Below are 18,749 nucleotides of genomic sequence, written 5' to 3'. Positions count from 1 at the left end.
ATGACCTACAAAATTACCACATTATATTACATAAAATGTCCAGTCCTTGACAAGGAATTATGAGATACACAAGAAATAAGAAAGTATGGACCATATACAGGTAGAAAGAGCAGTCCGTAGAAACTGTTACTGAGGGTGCCCAGATGTTGGACTTACTAGACCATTACTTTAAATTATGCACTATAAATATGTTCAAAGAACAAATAAATCATATATAAAGAATTAAAATATGAGAAGCATATCTAATCAAATGGAGAATATCAATAAAAATGATAGAAATTGAAGTAGGTGCTGTGGGTCTCAGTTCAGAGTCACTGTGCTCACAGAGCTGAGGTCGTCTCAGGTGAGGTGGTCACCCAGAAGAGGCTGTAGCTATGGTCACTGGGTGTTGTAAGGAGCCTGTGGTGGAGTTGTTGTTGTTGTTCTTACGGGGGTCTGTGTCACCCCACTTTCTCCACCTTCCCTGAAGCAACCATGATGAAAGACAGAGTTGTAAAAAGATCACAAACAGGGGCACTCCCAAATACCCCTTGGGGTACAAAGCAATGGGGATGCAGGGCTCCTCAGCACTGGACAGCAGAGACCATCTGAATAAGAAAGCCTATGCAGAAGCTAAATTTTTTTAAACAGATAGAATTTAAGATAATAAATAAAATAGAAATTCTGGAGTTGAAATGTATAATAATGGAAATGAAACATTCACTAGACTGGCTCAAAAACAGATTTGAAATGGCAGAAGAAAGAATCAGCAAACTTGAAAGTAGGTAAAAATAGGTAATACAGTAGGAGGTAGAGAAAGAAAAACTGTTGAAGAAAAATAAACAGAGCCTCAGAAACCTGTGGGAAAACATCAAGTGTACCACCATACTCACAGCGGGAATCCCAAGACAAGAGACAGAGAAAAGAGCAGAAAAAAATATTTGAAGGATTAATGGCTGAAAACATCCCCAAATTTATGAAAATCTTTAATTTACACATACCAGAATCCCAATGATTCCAAATACAATAATTTCAAAGAAATTTACAAGTAAACATATCATAAACTGTCAAAAGGCAAAAAGAGATTCTTGAAAGCAGCAAGAGATAAGTGACTCATTTTGTGCCAGGGATCCTCAATAAGATTAACAGTTGATATCTTATCAGAAACCATGGAGACCAGAATGCAGTGGGATGTATTCAAGGTGATGAAAGAACACAACTCTCATCCAAGAGTTCTATATACAGCAAAACTACCCCTCAAAGATAAAGGATAAGTTAAGACATTCCCAGATAAATAAATTTTTTTCACTACCATAATTTTTCACTACCAGACCTACCCTACAAGAAATGCTAAAGAGACCCCTTCAGAATGAACAAAAATGACACTAAATGGAAACTCAAATTCACACAAAGGAATAAAAAGCACCAATAAAACACAGCTACCTAGGGAAATATAAAGATAAAAACAGTATGAATGTACTTTTGTGTTTTTTCTTCTCCTATTGTGATTTTTAAAAAAAACAGCTGCACAGGGCTTCCCTGGTAGTGCAGTGGTTGAGAGTACGCCTGCCGATGCAGGGGACACGGGCTCGTGCCCCAGTCCGGGAGGAGCATGCCACGGAGCAGCTGGGCCCATGAGCCATGGCCACTGAGCCTGCGCGTCTGGAGCCTGTGCTCTGCAACAGGAGAGGCCACAACAGTGAGAGGCCTGCATACCTCAAAACAAACAAACAAACAAAAAAAACAGCTGCATGAAATAGTAATTATGAAACTACCTTTTGGGCTTATAATGTATAGAGATGTAATGTGTATGACAATGACACTAAAAAAAGGGAGGGAATGGAGCTACATTAGATCAACATTTCTGTATGCTATTGAAATCAAGTTACTATTAATAAGAAATAAATTGTTTTAAGTTCATTCTAATTGTAATTCCCAATGCTACCAGTAAGAAAATAATTTTTAAGAGATAGTAAGAGGGATTACATGGGAAATAAAATAGTACACTAGAAAATTCCTGCTTAACACAAAAGAAGGCAGTAACTGAGGACATAGAAAAAAGAACATAAGACATACAAAAAACAAATAGCAAATTGGCAGACATGATCCCGCCTTAAAAATAACTACATTAAATGTAAATGGATTAGACACTCCAATCAAAAGATTGAGATTAGAAGAATGGATTAAAAATATGATCCAATTATATGTTATGTGCAAGAGAGACATTTTAGATTCAAAGACACAGTTTCAAAGTAAAAACGTGGAGAATATGTCATACAAAAATAAATGGAAAGAAAAATTTAAGTGTATATATAAGACAAAATGGATTTTAAGACAAAAAGTTTTTGCTGAAATCAAATGACATTTTATAGCAATGAAAGAGTCAAATTAGAAGTAAGAGATAATAGTTATAAACATATGTGCCCCAAACAATAGACCCCTACAATACATAAATCTTAAACTGAAAGAACTGAAGGGAGAGATAGAAAATCAAAAAATAAAAGTTGGAGGTTTTAATGCTTCACTCTGAATAATTGATAGAACAATACATAGAAAATGAGCAAGGGCACAGAAGACATAACACTGTCAACCAATTCGACCTATCAGTCATCTATCAAATATTCCACCTAATAATATAAGAATACATGCTTTTCTCAAGCATGCATGGAATATTCTTCAGAATAGACCCTATGATATGCCATAAAACAAGACAGTAAGTTTTAAAAAATAATTTAAATTATTAATTTAAAATAATAATTTAAATTATAAATTAAAAATAAATTATTAAGTTATTTTTAATAATTTAAAATTTAAAAATAATTTAAATCACACAACATATGATTACAGACCCCTAAAAAATTGAAATTAGAAACAACAGAAAGAAATACTGGAAATTCACGAATATTTGAAACTAAGCAATATATTTCCAAAGAACCCATGAGTCAAAGAAGAAATTGTAAGAGAAATTAGAGTGCATTTTGATCTGACTGAAAATAAAAGCACAACCTATCAACATTTATGGGCTGCAGCAAAAGTGGCATTTAGAAGGAAATTTATACCTTTAAATTCCTATATTAGAAAAAGAAAAGCACACTAAACTTAAGTAAACAAAAGACAAAAAATAAAAAAGATTAGTACAAGAATTCATGAAAAAAATGATAGAGAAAAATCAATGAATTCAAAAGTTGGTTCTAAGACATTAACAAATTTGACAAATTTTTAGCCAGATGAAGACAAAAAGAAAACCCAAATCATGAAAATTAGAAATAAAAGAGGGGACACGATCACTAAGCCCTATGAAATTAAAAGGATTATAAGAGAGACTGTGAACAACTTTATGCCAATACATTTAGCAATTTAGATAAAAGGACAAATTCCTAGAAAGTCACAAATTGTCAAAACTGACTCAATAAGAACTATATAAAATCTGAAAAACCTATAACTTGTAAAAACATTGAATTAGTAACAAATTAGACTTCCCACAAAGTAAAGGTTAGGACCAGACAATGTAGCTTGTGAATTCTATTAAATATTTAATGAAGAAATAATATTATTATTCTATAAATTCTTAGAGGAAATAGTGGAGGATACAACAGTTCCGAATTCATTCTATGAAGCCAGTATCACTTTGATATCAAAATCAGATAAAAACACTCAAATGAAACAAATCTACAGACCAATGTCCCTCAGAAACAACACAAGAATTCTCATAAAATATTAGCAAACAAATTCAATAACATTAAAAAAATCATTATACACTATGACTAAATGGGATTTATTCTGGCAATGTAAGTTTTGTTTAATACTTAAAAATCAGTCAAGTTAATATACCATGTTAATAGAATAAAGAATAAAAGCCACATGACCATACAATAGATGCATTAAAAACATTTGACAAAATCCAACATGCTTTCATGATTTAAAATAAAAAATCAACAAACTAGAAACAGAAGAGAAATCCCTCAACCTAATAGAAGGCCTATATAAAAAGCTACAGCTAACAGAATATTTAAAATTGTGAAACTTGGATGCTTTCACTCTAAGATTAGGAAAAAGATAAAGATTTCTGTTCTTGTCATTTCTATTAAGCATTGTACTAGATGTTTTATCCAGGGCAATTGGGCAAGAATAAGAAATGATAGGCATCCTCTGGAAAGGAAGAATTAAAATTGTCTCTTTTCGTAGATAATCTCATATGTTGAATATTCTAAGAAAGACACACAAAATATACACTAGCAATGAAGAATCCAAAAATGAAGTGAAGAAAACAATTATTTTATAATATAATTAAAAATAATTAAATATCTAGGAATAAATTTAACAAAAGAAGTGCAGACTTATATACTAAAAAGTACAAAATATCTTTTGTAGAAATAAAGCAATTAAAGCAGTGGCCCCCAAACTTTTTGGCACCAGGGACTGCTTTTGTGGAAGACAGTTTTTCCATAGATGGAGTGGGGGATGGTTCAGGCAGTAATGCGAGCGATGGTTCAGGTGGTAATGGCAGTGAAGGGGAGTGATGGGGAGCGACAGATGAAGCTTTACTCATTTGCCCACCACTCACCTCCTGCTGTTCAGCCCGGTTCCTAACAGGCCATGGACCAATAGTGGCCCATGGCCCGGAGGTTGGGGACCCCTGAATTAAAGGACACTTAAATAAATGGAAAGACATCCCATGTTCATGGATTGGAAAACATATTGTTAAAGTGGCAATACTCTCCCAAATTGATGTAGAGACTATTTCAATCCTTATCAAAATCTCTGCTGGCTTTTGGGATGAAAATTAGAAGATGGTCCTAAAATTAATATGTAAATACAAAGAACCCAGAATATCCAAAACAGTCATGAAAAATAACAAATCTGTAATATGTACTCACACTTTTCTTTTTCAAAACTTACTAAAAAGCTACAGATATGAAGACAATACTGGCATAAGAATAGTAATGGAATAGAATTTAAAGCTTAAAAATAAACGCTTACATTTGTGGTCAGTTTATTTTTGACAAGGGAGTGCCAAAGCAATCCAGTTGGGAAAGAATAGCCTTTTCAACAGATAGTTCTGGGACAACTGGATATCCACATAAAATATGACTTTGAGCCCTTACATCTCACCATATTAAAAATTAAATTCGCTTAAAATGAATTATAGACCTAAATCTGTGTTAAAACTATAAAACACTTGGAAGGAAACATAAGCATAAATCTTCCTGACCTTGAGTTAGGTAATGATTTGAATATGACTCCAAAAGCATAACCAACAAAACAAAGATAAAATGGAATTCATTAAAATTAAAAAAAAAAAAAACTTTTGTGATGAAAATGATACCACCAATAAACTTAAAAACATAACCCATAAAATGGGAAAAAATATTTATAAATCATATCTGATAAAGGATTTGTATCCAGAATATACAAAAGCTCTTGCAACTCAATAATAAGAAGATAGATGATACAATCAAAAATGGGCAATATTATGAATTGACATTTCACCAAGAAAAAATATGAATTATTAGTAAGCACATAAAAAGATGCTCAACATCACAAATCACTAGGGAAATGGAAATGAAACATAATACTATACCACTTCATGCTCACCAGGATGTTTTAAACAAACACAATAACAAGTAGTGGTAAGGATGCAGTGATATTGGACACTCAGTCACTACTAGAGGGAATAGAAAATTATACAGCCACTTTGGTAACAGTTTGGTAGTTCCTCAAAAACAAACATAGAATTACCATATGACCAAAAATTGAATTCTTGGGTATATAGCCAAAAGAAATGAGTATATACATCCAGACAAAAGTTTGCCTACAAATGTTAATAGGACCATTACTCATAACAGCCAAAAAAGTGGGAACAACTCAAATATTCACTAACTGATGAATGGATAAAGAAAAGGTGGTATATTGTTTGACAATAAAAAAGAATGCTGACACATGCTACAATATGGATGAAACTTTAAAACATCATGTTAAATAAAAGAAGCCAGATTTAAAAAGCCCACTATTGTATGATTTCATTATATCAAATGTCCTGAGTGAGCAAATCTGTAGAGGAATAAAGTAGGTTAGTGGTTGGCTAGGGCTGGGGATGTTGTGGCAGAATAGGGGTGAATGTTACTGGGTATTGAATTTCTTTTGGGGGTGATAAAATGTTCTAAAATTAGATTGTGGTGATGGTGTCACAACTCCGTGAATATACTAAAAACCACTAAATTGTACACTTTAAAAGGGAAAGTATAGGATATAAGGATTATATCTGAATAAAAGTGTTTATAAGAAAGACCCATTCACATATGGTCACCTTATTTTTGATAAAGGAGGCAAGAATATACAATGGAGAAAAGACAGACTCTTCAATAAGTAGTGCTGGGAAAACTGGACAGCTACATGTAAAAGGATGAAATTAGAATACTACCTAACACCATACACAAAAATAAACTCAAAATGGATTAAAGACCTAAATATAAGGCCAGACACTATAAAACTCTTAGAGGAAAACATAGGCAGAACACTATGACATAATTCACAGCAATATCCTTTTGGAATCACCTCCTAGAGAAATGGAAAAAAAAAAAACAAAAATAAACAAATGGGACCTAATGAAACTTAAAAACTTTTTCACAGCAAAGGAAACCATAAATAAGACAAAAAGACAACCCTCAGAATGTGAGAAAATATTTGCAAATGAAGCAACTGACAAAGGATTAATCTCCAAAATTTACAAGCAGCTCATGCAGCTCAATATCAAAAAAAGCAAGCAACCCAATCCAAAAATGGGCAGAAGACCTAAATAGACATTTCTCCAAAGAAGATATACAGATTGCCAACAAACACATGAAAGATTGCTCAACATCACTAATCATTAGAGAAATGCAAATCAAAACTACAATGAGGTATCTCCTCACACAAGTCAGAATGGCCATCATCAAAAAATCTAGAAACAATAAATACTGGAGAGTATGTGGAGAAAAAGGAACCCTCTTGCACTGTTGGTGGGAATGTAAATTGATACAGCCACTATGGAGAACAGTATGGAGGTTCCTTAAATCACTAAAAATAGAGCTATCGTATGACCCAGCAATCCCACTACTGGGCATATTCCCTGAGAAAACCATAACTCAAAAAGAGTCATGTACCACAATGTTCATTGCAGCTCTATTTACAATAGCCAGGACATGGAAGCAACTTAAGTGTCCATCAACAGATAAATGGATAAAGAAGATGTGGCACATATATACAATGCAATATTACTCAGACGTAAAAATAAATGAAATTGAGTTATTTGTAGTGAGGTGGATGGACCTACAGTCTGTCATACAGAGTGAAGTAACTCAGAAAGAGAAAAACAAATACCATATGTTAGCACATATATATGGAATCTAAAAAAAAAAATGGTTCTGAAGAACCTATGGGCAGGACAGGAATAAAGACACAGACATAGGGAATGGACTTGAGGACACGGTGGGGGGGGGGAGGATAAGATGGGACGAAGTGAGGGAGTGGCACAGACTTATATATACTACCAAATGTAAAATAGATAGCTAGTGGGAAGCAGCCGCATAGCACAGGGATATCAGCTCCATGCTTTGTGACCATGTAGAGGGGTGGGATGGGCAGGGTGGGAGGGAGATGTAAGAGGGAGGAGATATGGGGTTATATGTATACGTATAGCTGATTCACTTTGTTATAAAACAGAAAGTAACATACCATTGTAAAGCAATTATACTCCAATAAAGATGTAAAAAAAAAAGACTCTAAATTTTTACATTTTTCCCTAACTTCTCTTTAGTGCAACTTCTCTTCAGTGCAAAACTGGCTTCTCACTGGTCTTCATTTATGGAGGCTGTTACACCAGAATAAGGGCTTTATCTCTCATTGGCTTATTTTCTCTTAAAACCCAGATAAATTAGAAAGAATCTCAGCTACTTTATCTTTCCTAGTAAGACGTTACATAGATTAGAACATTATTCTAGCTGTACCCTGACAACCAATACAAAGTTATTTTTGATCCCTGAGTACTATCACTAACTTGAAACCTGCACAACCTTTGCATTACAACCTCCAGAGTTTGGCTAATCATAAACAAAACTCTAAACAATATCCACTAGTGAGTCAAAATATAGAATTAGTGTTATGAGGTGTAAGTTATAGGGAGGCTTATAAAGATAGCTTTCTAAAATTTTGAAGGTTTTTTTGTTTTGTTTTGTTTTAATGGAAGAAACTTTCTTAAATGAGCTAGATGATCCATTGTAGATAGGCATCTAATGAGGCTTGGATTAGATGATCTTTTAAATACCTCTAAAACTGAGATTATATGAGATTTCTGGCCAATTGCTCCCACTTATTGTCATTATTTATATGAGCAGAAACTAAGTCCAGGTTTCCCTTAAGGTGAACAAAAACTGCAGGTAGAATGCCCTCAACAAATACTTGATGATTGATTGAGTTAAAGTGATTTCAGTGAATGCTGAGGTTTTACATAGATTTCTTATGTAATTGCTTTTTTCCTTAAACATTTGCTTTGGCTTTGAGTACTGGGTTTTAAAATATAACTTCACTATCAACCAATGTATCAATCAGATATCACCTTAATATTTTTTTAATTATTCCCTTAGAATTTTGTTTCTTCATCTGGAAAATCTTTCCAGTAGAGACACTGCCAGAACATGAAAGTAGAGGGGAGCTTAGATTTTACCCTACAAATAGAAATAGCTAGATACAAATAATCATTTCATTCCTTTTCTCTCTATCTCTCTTTCATACACACACACACACACACACACACACACACACACACACACACAGAAGTACAAGGTTTTAATTATAGCACCTCTACTACTGCCTTTTGTTTTGAAGAGGTAATTTTTCTTTCAATTTGGGAACATGAAAATAATTGCTTTGGAGGGCATCACCCAAACATATCCCCATTTCCTCAAATTTCAAAAAACATTTGGGGCTAGAGTAATCAATAGAGGGGCATCATATTATGAAATGATTCATGTGCTATAAACATTAAATATTTGAAGGCCTTTATTTAGCACTAGCATATGGCATTGTTCTGAGCACCATACCATGATAAGTACAGAGGCATAATATTTTCATTCTGGGAGATGAATTTTTCTTCCTTATGGGATCTTAATCACCTGAGTTTTCATTGTTGGGAAAAATGCATACAAAGAGATAAAACTGAGACTCACATGTCACTGAATGCTTACGGAGGAAGTATTGTCACCAAACCTTCTGAAAACAATTGCTTATCTGCTGAAGAGTTCATGCTTTGCAGCCATTATATGAAAATTTCACTCTCTCACTTACATGTAAATAAAAGGGAACTAACCAAAAAACTAGGAACCCCTGTGGGTTGTGATGTTAGCAGATGTACTTATAAAACCAAACGCTTTATAGATTTTTCCTTAACTTTAAAATCAAGTACAACCAAAGACCATTGGTTTACATTTTGGAGAGGGTTAGATAAACAAGGTGAAGTTTTTCACTGACCCAGAATGAAATGTGCAAATAGCAGAATTCCTAAACTTCATTATTTCTCATCTTAATAAAAAAATATAATAAAACCATTCAATGTTGGAGCTGGAAAGGGCATCAGAGGTCATCTAATCAACTGGTAACCAATTTCTAGTCTCAGAATGGATTCACACATGTCATTCAGAGTTTTTTGCCTAAAGTAGCCACTCCCCAAAGTCCCATATTATGACATACTGATTCATTTGGTTTATGGTATAACTGGAAATCTGTATTTTAAAACAAGATTTTCAAGATTATGATGACATACATACAGGTTTGAGAAATGCTGATTTATTCTAAAATGGAATAACTTCTGACATAGGAACTTGCCTGCAAAGAACAACCAGAAAAAACTATTACAAACATTTTATATATGTATTATATATAAAAATATATGTATTTATATAAACAATTATATATTTATATATATAATTTATAATTTAAATTAAAATTTATAAATGGATAGATACATAGATGACAGATAATTTGCATCAGAAAGCCACTGAGGAAACCAGAACTTCAGGGGATAAGATTCTGCAGAAGAAGGATCCACCTAGAGGTGAAGTGAACTTCTGCATACATAGTTTTTTTCCCTCCAAACATTTGCTAATATGGGACACAAGGCAGAAAAGCTAAGATTCTGGACCTCCACTCCCCTATCCCTAACCCAAGTAGAGAACTTTTACTATGAGGTACAAAACAAAACAGCAAAGTTCTTGGTAAATTCATTGGACTATATCAAAAAAAATGGAAACTTGAGCTCCAGAATCCCAGTAAAAAATGGCATGGGGCTGGTTTAACCATAATAACATTTGCCAAATTCTGAAGATGTGTGGGGCAAGAGGTTAATTAAGTTGCTAAGCAGAAAGCCTCTGAAAAATCAGTCCAGATTGTTCAAGGATCTTATGGTGCTGTGGAGACAAAATGCCTGATCAGTGGAGAGGGTTCTGTCAACCACTGTCTCTCTGTGTGACCACCAGAAGGCTATATCAGAGAACAAGTGACTCAGAGGCAACTGGAATCTTACAAGTACTGCAACATAGTCCCAAGGCAGCTCAATCTCTGATTGGATTGTTATTAGTCTTTATGTTATCTGCCTTGCAAGAAAAGAATGAATTCTTTCAGAAGGAAGAGCATATCATTCAGATCATCTACAAAATTTTTATATACAAAGTCTGACACTCAACAAAAACATAAAAGGCATTCCCAGGAGCAGTATCAAGCCACCAAAATCCAGGATAAAAGAGAATGATAGAAAGAGACCCAGAGATGATCGAGATATTAGTGATAGCAGAAAAAGACTACAAAATAATAATGGTTAACACAGTCAATAAAATAAAGGGAAAGATGAAGAAAATAAATGAAAATATGGAGAATATCCCCCAGAGAATTTGAATCTATTAAAAATGAAGATCAAATGGAAATTTTTAGTATCAAAAAATGCTGTACTTGAAATTAAAAACATTATAGTTGTGTTTAATTGAAGATTAGAACAGAAAAGAAGATTGGTGAACTGGAAGACAGATCAGTAGAAAAGCCCAGAGAGAAAAAAATAGATGGAAAATGCTGGAAAAGTATAAGAGACACATGGAATGGGATGAAATGGTTGGAAATGAGTGAGAAAATAATAGCTTACACAGTGATTCAGGAGTACATGTTGTATTTTTATTTGGGCTGTAGTAAGTACTATCATACATTTGAAATAAGCATTGGTTGCCCATGTGGTATACAAGATAACTCACTGGTGGGCAGGAAGTAAATATTAAAACTTTATTTTTAATCTCATTTTAAAATAATTTATGTTTTGCTTTTTAAAATATCAATATATATAAAATCATACATGGTAGTACATGAATGAGAAACGAACATATATTGGGGTGTGAATGCAATAACGAAAGTTTTTTTTTGTTAAATAAAAGAGGTATGTGATCCAAATTTTGGAAACCATTGACCTATTCTATATATGAGTGGTATCCTAAATATTAAGTATCAGCACAGTAATTGTTCCTGATAAATGATTATTTTCCTCTATAATATTATCTGAAATTATGCTTTTTGAAGAAATATATCCATGGATACTATCATTATAACAGATGCTAAGCAAATCATAGAACATATGTACCAAAAATGATTTTCATTGGCATGGAGGTTTATAGGTAAAATGATGAAGTGAGCAAAGTTTGTTAGTTAGAAGCACATTTCCATGTCTTCCAAACATTTTCCCATAACTAAAGTCCTCTTTACCAACAGAGACACTTATTTTCTCACTTTTCTAAGCACTCTCCTACCTCCACATTTTTCCAATTCACTTCTGCCCAGGCTTTAAAGAACACACTTCAAAGCTTTTTTCTTCCCATCAAAGCAATGAAACTCCACAGTCTCTCAATTTCGCCTTTACAATGATTTGAAGTGTTTCCTAGTTAAGGGGAAAGCATTTGACTTACTAATAAAACTTAGGCATGAATGGTGCACATTCTAATTACAATTTGTTTAAAACTGCTATAGAAGTTTGTTAGCCCAGTGTGGTATAAAGGCATGGACCTTGGAGTCAGAATGACCCTTATTAAATGTCCTTTCCTCTCACTACTAAATAATGAGGCATTGGAAATGTCAATTAATTTTTTGGGTCTCTGTATCCCCATCCATAAAATGGGAGTTGTGATACCTGTGGGACTGTAGAGAAAATACTTTTACATTACCACACAGTTAGGGCTTTCTGGAAAATATTTTGCTGTGACCTGAGTTAAAGGACACGCCATGTAACTTAAAGTATGACTGAATAAGTAGTAAAACATTCATCTTCCCAGAGATATGTGCTTACATTTCAAAGGAGGATGAGACCCAGAGCCATGGAGACACTCCAGGGGTTGTCAACATTAGGTATGGGAGAATGTTTGGAAGATATGGAAACGTGCTCCTAACTAACAAACTTTGCTCACTTCATCATTTTACCTATAAACCTCCATGCCAATGAAAATCATCTTTGGTACAACATTTGTCTAATCTTCCCCACTGGTAGATATTTATTTATGTCTCAAAGTTTAAAAACCTAGGGTCCTCCTCTTCCCTTCCTAAGGAGGATTGTTTACATTAGGAAGATTAAGTTTCTGTCCCTTTCTCAAGAGAGAAGAGGGAAAATGTGTGTATAAGATCCCGGATTCTTATTTTCAGTGTTCTCTTCTGTCATGTGATGTGTGACATCTGCCCCTTGTCATATTTCACTGGAAGGAAAATATTTGAGCTGAAAGAGAACAAATCCAGCTAGTGCTATAAGTAAAAGTAATTTGCCTTGACCCAGAAATTCCATGTTTACTTTCAGATTAATATGAATAAATATACATAAAAAGTATCAATATCTACCTTATCAACTACACAAGGGAGTGTAAAATGGGATGGTGGATATGGAAGGGCTTCAAAAAGAACTTACACATTCCAGGAAATAATTTTCTCCAATTTTATTTTGCTGCTGTTCTTTGTGAAGTAGTAGGATGTTTGTCATAACTAAAAGATGCTCAGAATTATGTGCTTTCATATTTGAAATTTGCTTCTTCATTTCTTGTGCCATAACTAGGCTCTAAATGAGAAAAAAAATTTGATGCTATTTGAACACTCTTTATTAACTATAATCTGAAATTTTAAATGAATATTCCAGTTATTAGGGATAATTACAGCAAATATTAGAGCTGGAACTCAATATGTTATAATAATATCAAGATTTTTATAATAATGTTTATCACCTTAAAAGGAGAGAAAAATTAACTTACAAATTATAGCAACAAGACACAAAGTTAACATTGGCAACCTGGAATGCTTCTTGCTGAGATATTACATGGAAACAAGACTAACACATTCACACATTGAGAAATGTCTTCTCTAAAAAGGAATATGATGTTTTTGATAACTTTTTTTAGACCTTGAAGCCTTTCAATTTTATTTCAAATATTTACTTTAAAGTATTTACTTCTCCTTTAAATTTGGACACAAGAATCATTTACATAGCCTACAATTTCAGTAGTCCAAAAATAATTCATCTCATAAATGAGGCAGTAGTCAAGAGAATTTCTTTGTATATCTGCCCTTCCAATAGAAACAATTCTAAAGTTAGAGGGCACACCAAAGATAGAGCCCTCCTTTCAAGGTAATGACATACACATTTACTCAACAAGGCAGCTTTCTCCAAATGTCAAAGTTTTAGCCCCAAGGCATTTCTCTGGACCCACTGTAGAAAATACAGTTATTTAAATAAAACCTCCATTTCCTCTGGCATTCTTTTTCACAGTCCATCTCTAACACAGGGAGTTCAAATACCCTGATAATGCTGAGTCTATAGTGAAGGAGGGCAAAACATATGCCTTTTATTTATACATCTTTTTTCTCCCATCATTAATATTTTCTACCATTCTATAGGTAGGATATTCTCTGATGTAATAAAAAAAAAGTCATTAATATAGTACTTGGAAGATGTTGCTTAAGTATATATATATATATATATATATATATATAAATATATATATATATATACACACACACACAGAAACACACACACACATATATATAATATATACATGTACACTTATTTATTGAGTGCCCTGTGTCACATGCTGTACCAAGTACTCTATAAGCATTAGTTTAATTTTCAAAACAGCTTTGTAAAATAGGTGTCATTACTGTCCCCATTTTATAGTTAAGGATGATGAGTCTCAAAGATATTATTTGCTCTGGGACTTCCCTCGTGGTCTAATGGTTAAGAATCTGCCTTCCAATGCAGAGGATGTGGGTTCGATCCCCTGTCTGGGAACTAAGATCCCACATGCCACGGGGCAACTAAGCCCATGCACTGCAACTACTGAGCCAGCATGCCACAACTAGAGAGAAGCCTGCACACCACAACAAAGAGCACACATGCCAGAGTGGGGGATCCCACATGCCGCAACAAAGATCCCATGTGCTGTAACTAAGACCCAACACAGGCAAAAATAAATAAATATTTTTTTAAAAGATGTTATTTGCCCAGAACTAGTAAGTGGGGAGCCAAGGTTTGGACTAGGTCTATCTAACTCCAGAGCCAAGATTTGGACTAGGTCTATCTAACTCCAATGGCCAAGCTATGAAAAATTATGTAAAATGCATTTAAAGTTGTGAAGAAAAATTATTTAAGTTTTAAGCTATGATAGTCAAAGAAGTGTTGCTTAAAATGATCTGTTGAGCAAGTTGACTGAGGTATATCATCTTACTCTAAGTCTTTAATTGAGAGAAAGTGTTGAGTAGTAGGAAAAACACTATATTTAGATTCAAACAGACCTGAGTCACTAATTTGTGTGACTTTGAGCCAGTTATTTGAGTTTTCCAAGCAGAGTTAATATGAATATAACTTTAAAAGTACTTTGCACAAAACAGTTGCTCAATAATTTTGAACAATTTCTGATAAATTACAATTTCTCAGCTTTCTCCATCAATATATGGATATTAGACACCTCTGGCTCTTGGGTGAATAGAATATGACAGCAATAGCATTGAGCCAGTTTTGATCCTAGACCTCAAGAAGTCCTGTACACTTTCACTTTCACTTACAGAATTGTGCCAGACCTGTCTACTGGATAATGAGAAACACATGCCTAGCTACCCCCATTGCCAGAGCCAACAGCCAACCAACCCCCCAAAGCAGAACTGCCTGGTTGACTAGCTGCTGATTGCATATGCATGATTGAGTCCAGCAGAAATGAGAAGAATTGCCCAGGTAAGCCCAGCACAAATTCCCAACATCCAGAGTCATGAACTAAATTAAAGGTTGTTGACAGAAGTCACTAAATTTTGGAGTGATTTCATCAGCAAAAGCCAACTGGAAAAGTATTTCTATCATTCTCTTTCTCAATCAACCAAGTCAAGTCCTTGTGCAACACTATGCCATGGGTTAGGGGAAGGAAGATACAAAAAAAAAATTTTAAGGCACCTTTCCTGCTCTCAAAGAGCTCACAGTCTTTTAGATAAGATAAGAATGACACATGCGGATGTATGGCAAGAGCTGGGATATAATCAAGTGCTCATTCTCCATATATAAGCTCTTCTGTGGGAACAAATTAAATCATTAAGGAAATGAATTCATCCTTCTAGGCTACTCAGTTCCTACGTAGTAGAAGTACCTGTATATAGTCATCTTCTTTATCCCTGTGCTTCCATGGTAATAATTGAGAGAGCTGGATTTGTGGCAGTTGATCTAAGAAAAAGCTGGTGAGAGTGCATGAAATCCTTCCCGGTTCCCAGTGGAAAGCTCCACTGGGATAACTTTAGACTGGATTACTGAAAGGAGTATATGAGCACACAGATGAGCTGGCAGAAAGGAGGAGAGAGGAGGAAGGCAGACATTTCTGTCAACGAGAGTGCTGTGGAAATATGAAATCTTTTAACCACACACATGCTGACAAGCTGTTGTTAATGGTCACTAATGTGCGAACATTGATGTCTGCAGCAGCCAGGCTGAAGAGGCAGTTGTAATTAAAAACATGAGTTTTGGAGTTAGACAGATCCAGGTTCAAATTAAAAGTCTCCTGTTTCCTAACTGTGTGATTTCAGAGATGTTAAATAAGCTATCTTCGGTTCAGCGTCCTCAGCTGTGAAAAGAGGATAAACGTGGCACTTACCTCATAGGTGTACTGTGAAGATAAATAAAGGTGTATATATGTACACACACACACACACACACACACACACACACACACACACACCATCTTCTAGCCCAATAATTGGCATATTGTAGATGCTCCCTAAACACAATAAGCCTTACATGTGTTTACCCTTATTGATGTAGTTTTTTCTAAATTTAGAAAAAGGAGAAAGATCATTGAGAAGGAAAACATACATACAGGTTTTTTTTCCAAATTTATTTATTTATTTTGGCTGTGCTGGGTCTTCATTGCGGCACGCAGGCTTCTCTAGTTGCGGGGCAGGCTGTAGAGCGCGTGGGCTCAGTTGCAGTATGTGGGATCTTTGTTCCCCAATCAGGGGTCAAACCCGGACCCCTTACATTAAGACTGTGAGTCTTACCCACTGGACCGTCAGGGAAGTCTCACATACATGGTTTTGGACGATTTACCCAAAGAAAAATGAGTCCAAAGTGATCTTTCTACTCACTGAAAAAAAAAAAAAAAACTAAAACAAGTTAGTCTCAATTGTATTGAAGTATTTGCCATGCTTAAAATGTTTCATCTACCTTCTGTTGCTGTTGTTTAATTTTTTACCTGAAGATGATGCTCCTTTCTCTCTGGAGTGATCTCTGTCGTTCAGCATTCTCAATTTGAGTGTCTGAAATGCAAAGCATATAATAATGGAAGAAAATCCACTGTGTCCAGTTGTGCATTTAGTATGTGGGCTGTGAAAGGACTTCTAAAACATACTGGGAATCTTTCAAATGGCTCCCCATTATGTAAACAGTAAGTGGTGCTAACTAATGGGTTTGCCTCTGGCTTACAATTCTCTAGGCAGCACCTTCCCATTCCCAGTTTCTGTTCTGTATGAATTACTGGCTAGGAGCAGGATAATGAGTTCCTTGCCTCACATACTCTATCTCTTTTACAAAGAAAGCTATGAGAGGCTGCTGCTAAGTTTTGATTATATTCTCTTTAAATGGATTTATCCATTTCTTTCTGTTCTTTTTTGCTTTCTTGTTTTCTGCAAATGATTTTCCTTTTTACAGAACCTTATCTTTGACCATGTTTTTATTCAAGCTGCAGTTGCAGTTGTTTGACTGCAGTTCTTTCTGCCCTCAAGTGTAGAAGAGACAGGATTTACAGCTCATCTACTCAACTGAACTCAGAAGTATTTTGTTGCTTGGTGGTGGCTGTTAACTGGAAAAAGAAACTTCAGAAACGTTGATTGACAGAACTCTCTTATTTATGCTTCATTTCTCAAATGCTGGCAGATTTCTCTCTGCTACTCATTTTGCCACTCCCTGACCTTCCTCCATTGCACAGCTTCTTCAGCCAATTACATGTGAAGGCACTTTCAAGAAGCTAGGAGATAGAAAAGGTTAATTCATGAACTACATTACATTTCACGTTCTTTCTTGTGCCTTTCTCGCATATCCTTTGTCTGTATCCTGGGAAATACACAGTGGTAAGAATGGAAATGATTCACTCTAAAAATCCTGACAAGATTGCTCTGAAATTATGTGTATGTTCTTAAATGACATATACTGATGAAGTCAGGATGTCTCAAAGCTCTTTACGTCCTGTCTATCTGTGTCCTCTTCACTCTTCTCCCTTCTCTTGCTCTGGCCCTAATTCCCCTCACTGCATACATTCACCTTTCAATCCGCCCTACCCCCAGGCTGCTGCACTGCTAGCAGCAGGGACAGAAGGCAGATGCACAGGAAAAGACGGAAAACATGCATGTCTGGCCATATTTTAAGACAAATATACATGTTTGTAGAACATCCATTATTTTCCATTATCTATAGTATTTTTTTCTTTGATAAAGATTATCTAGTGATGGCTATGTACAAAACTTAAAGCATAGACCTAAAAATTGTTAATTAGACATGCTTTTAGGTTCTGCAGGGGTTGTACCTATTAAAATAACAATAGCCAATGTTTTTGGAACATTTAACATTACTAAGAACATTATGTGCATTATCTAATTTATTCTTCATAGCAACTTATCATTATTCCCACTTTATGGATTAGGAAACTGAGACTAAGAATGCTTATTAAATTGCCTAGTATAAAACAGAGAATAAGAAACATAACTCTGATTTAAGCCTGTTTCTATTTGACTCCGGAGCCAGAGTTTACAAAAACTATGGACTGTGTCTAAAGTAAGTGTACTCAAAATACAACCACTTCTTTTTGAGCCCTATAATACACTAGACAATTTATGCTAGGCAATTTAATCCACATATATCCTGCTAAGGTGAGTATTGTTATTTCCATTTTTACATATAAAGAAATTAATATAGGAAAGATAATGAAGAAAATGAGTAGTAAGGCCAGGATTTAAACCTAGGTTTCCTATTCCTTCTACACAATGTCACTGAATAGTATAGATGCTACTATATCCTACTATACCAGTATATAGAATTACCCATACTGCCTGATAACAGCATCCATAGTTCTAAGGTATTTATAGAATCTTTGTATTAGGGTTCTCCAGAGGAAGAAAATCAATAGAAAAAAAAAATACAAGTATATATAGTTGAACAATAATCAGTATCAAGGCTGCAAAGAACAAAAGGGCTTTATTTAGAGGGC

General features: G+C 34.6%; 1 long non-coding RNA gene across 1 annotated transcript in view; it reads right to left on the bottom strand.

The window, feature by feature from the left end:
• The window catches only part of LOC137216914 (uncharacterized), a 28,340-nt gene extending 12,552 nt beyond the window's left edge, over window positions 1–15,788 (bottom strand). Inside the window, exon 1 of the long non-coding RNA XR_010939886.1 lies at window positions 15,648–15,788. This is a non-coding gene — a long non-coding RNA (uncharacterized lncRNA). The remainder of the gene's footprint in view (window positions 1–15,647) is intronic.
• Window positions 15,789–18,749: the final 2,961 nt, after the last annotated feature.

The sequence above is a fragment of the Pseudorca crassidens genome, chromosome X (genome assembly GCF_039906515.1).
Source record: "Pseudorca crassidens isolate mPseCra1 chromosome X, mPseCra1.hap1, whole genome shotgun sequence".
Classification (NCBI taxonomy): Eukaryota; Metazoa; Chordata; class Mammalia; order Artiodactyla; family Delphinidae; genus Pseudorca; species Pseudorca crassidens.
Note: the sequence above shows the minus strand (reverse complement) of the source record. Positions and strands in the feature narration are given on the sequence as shown.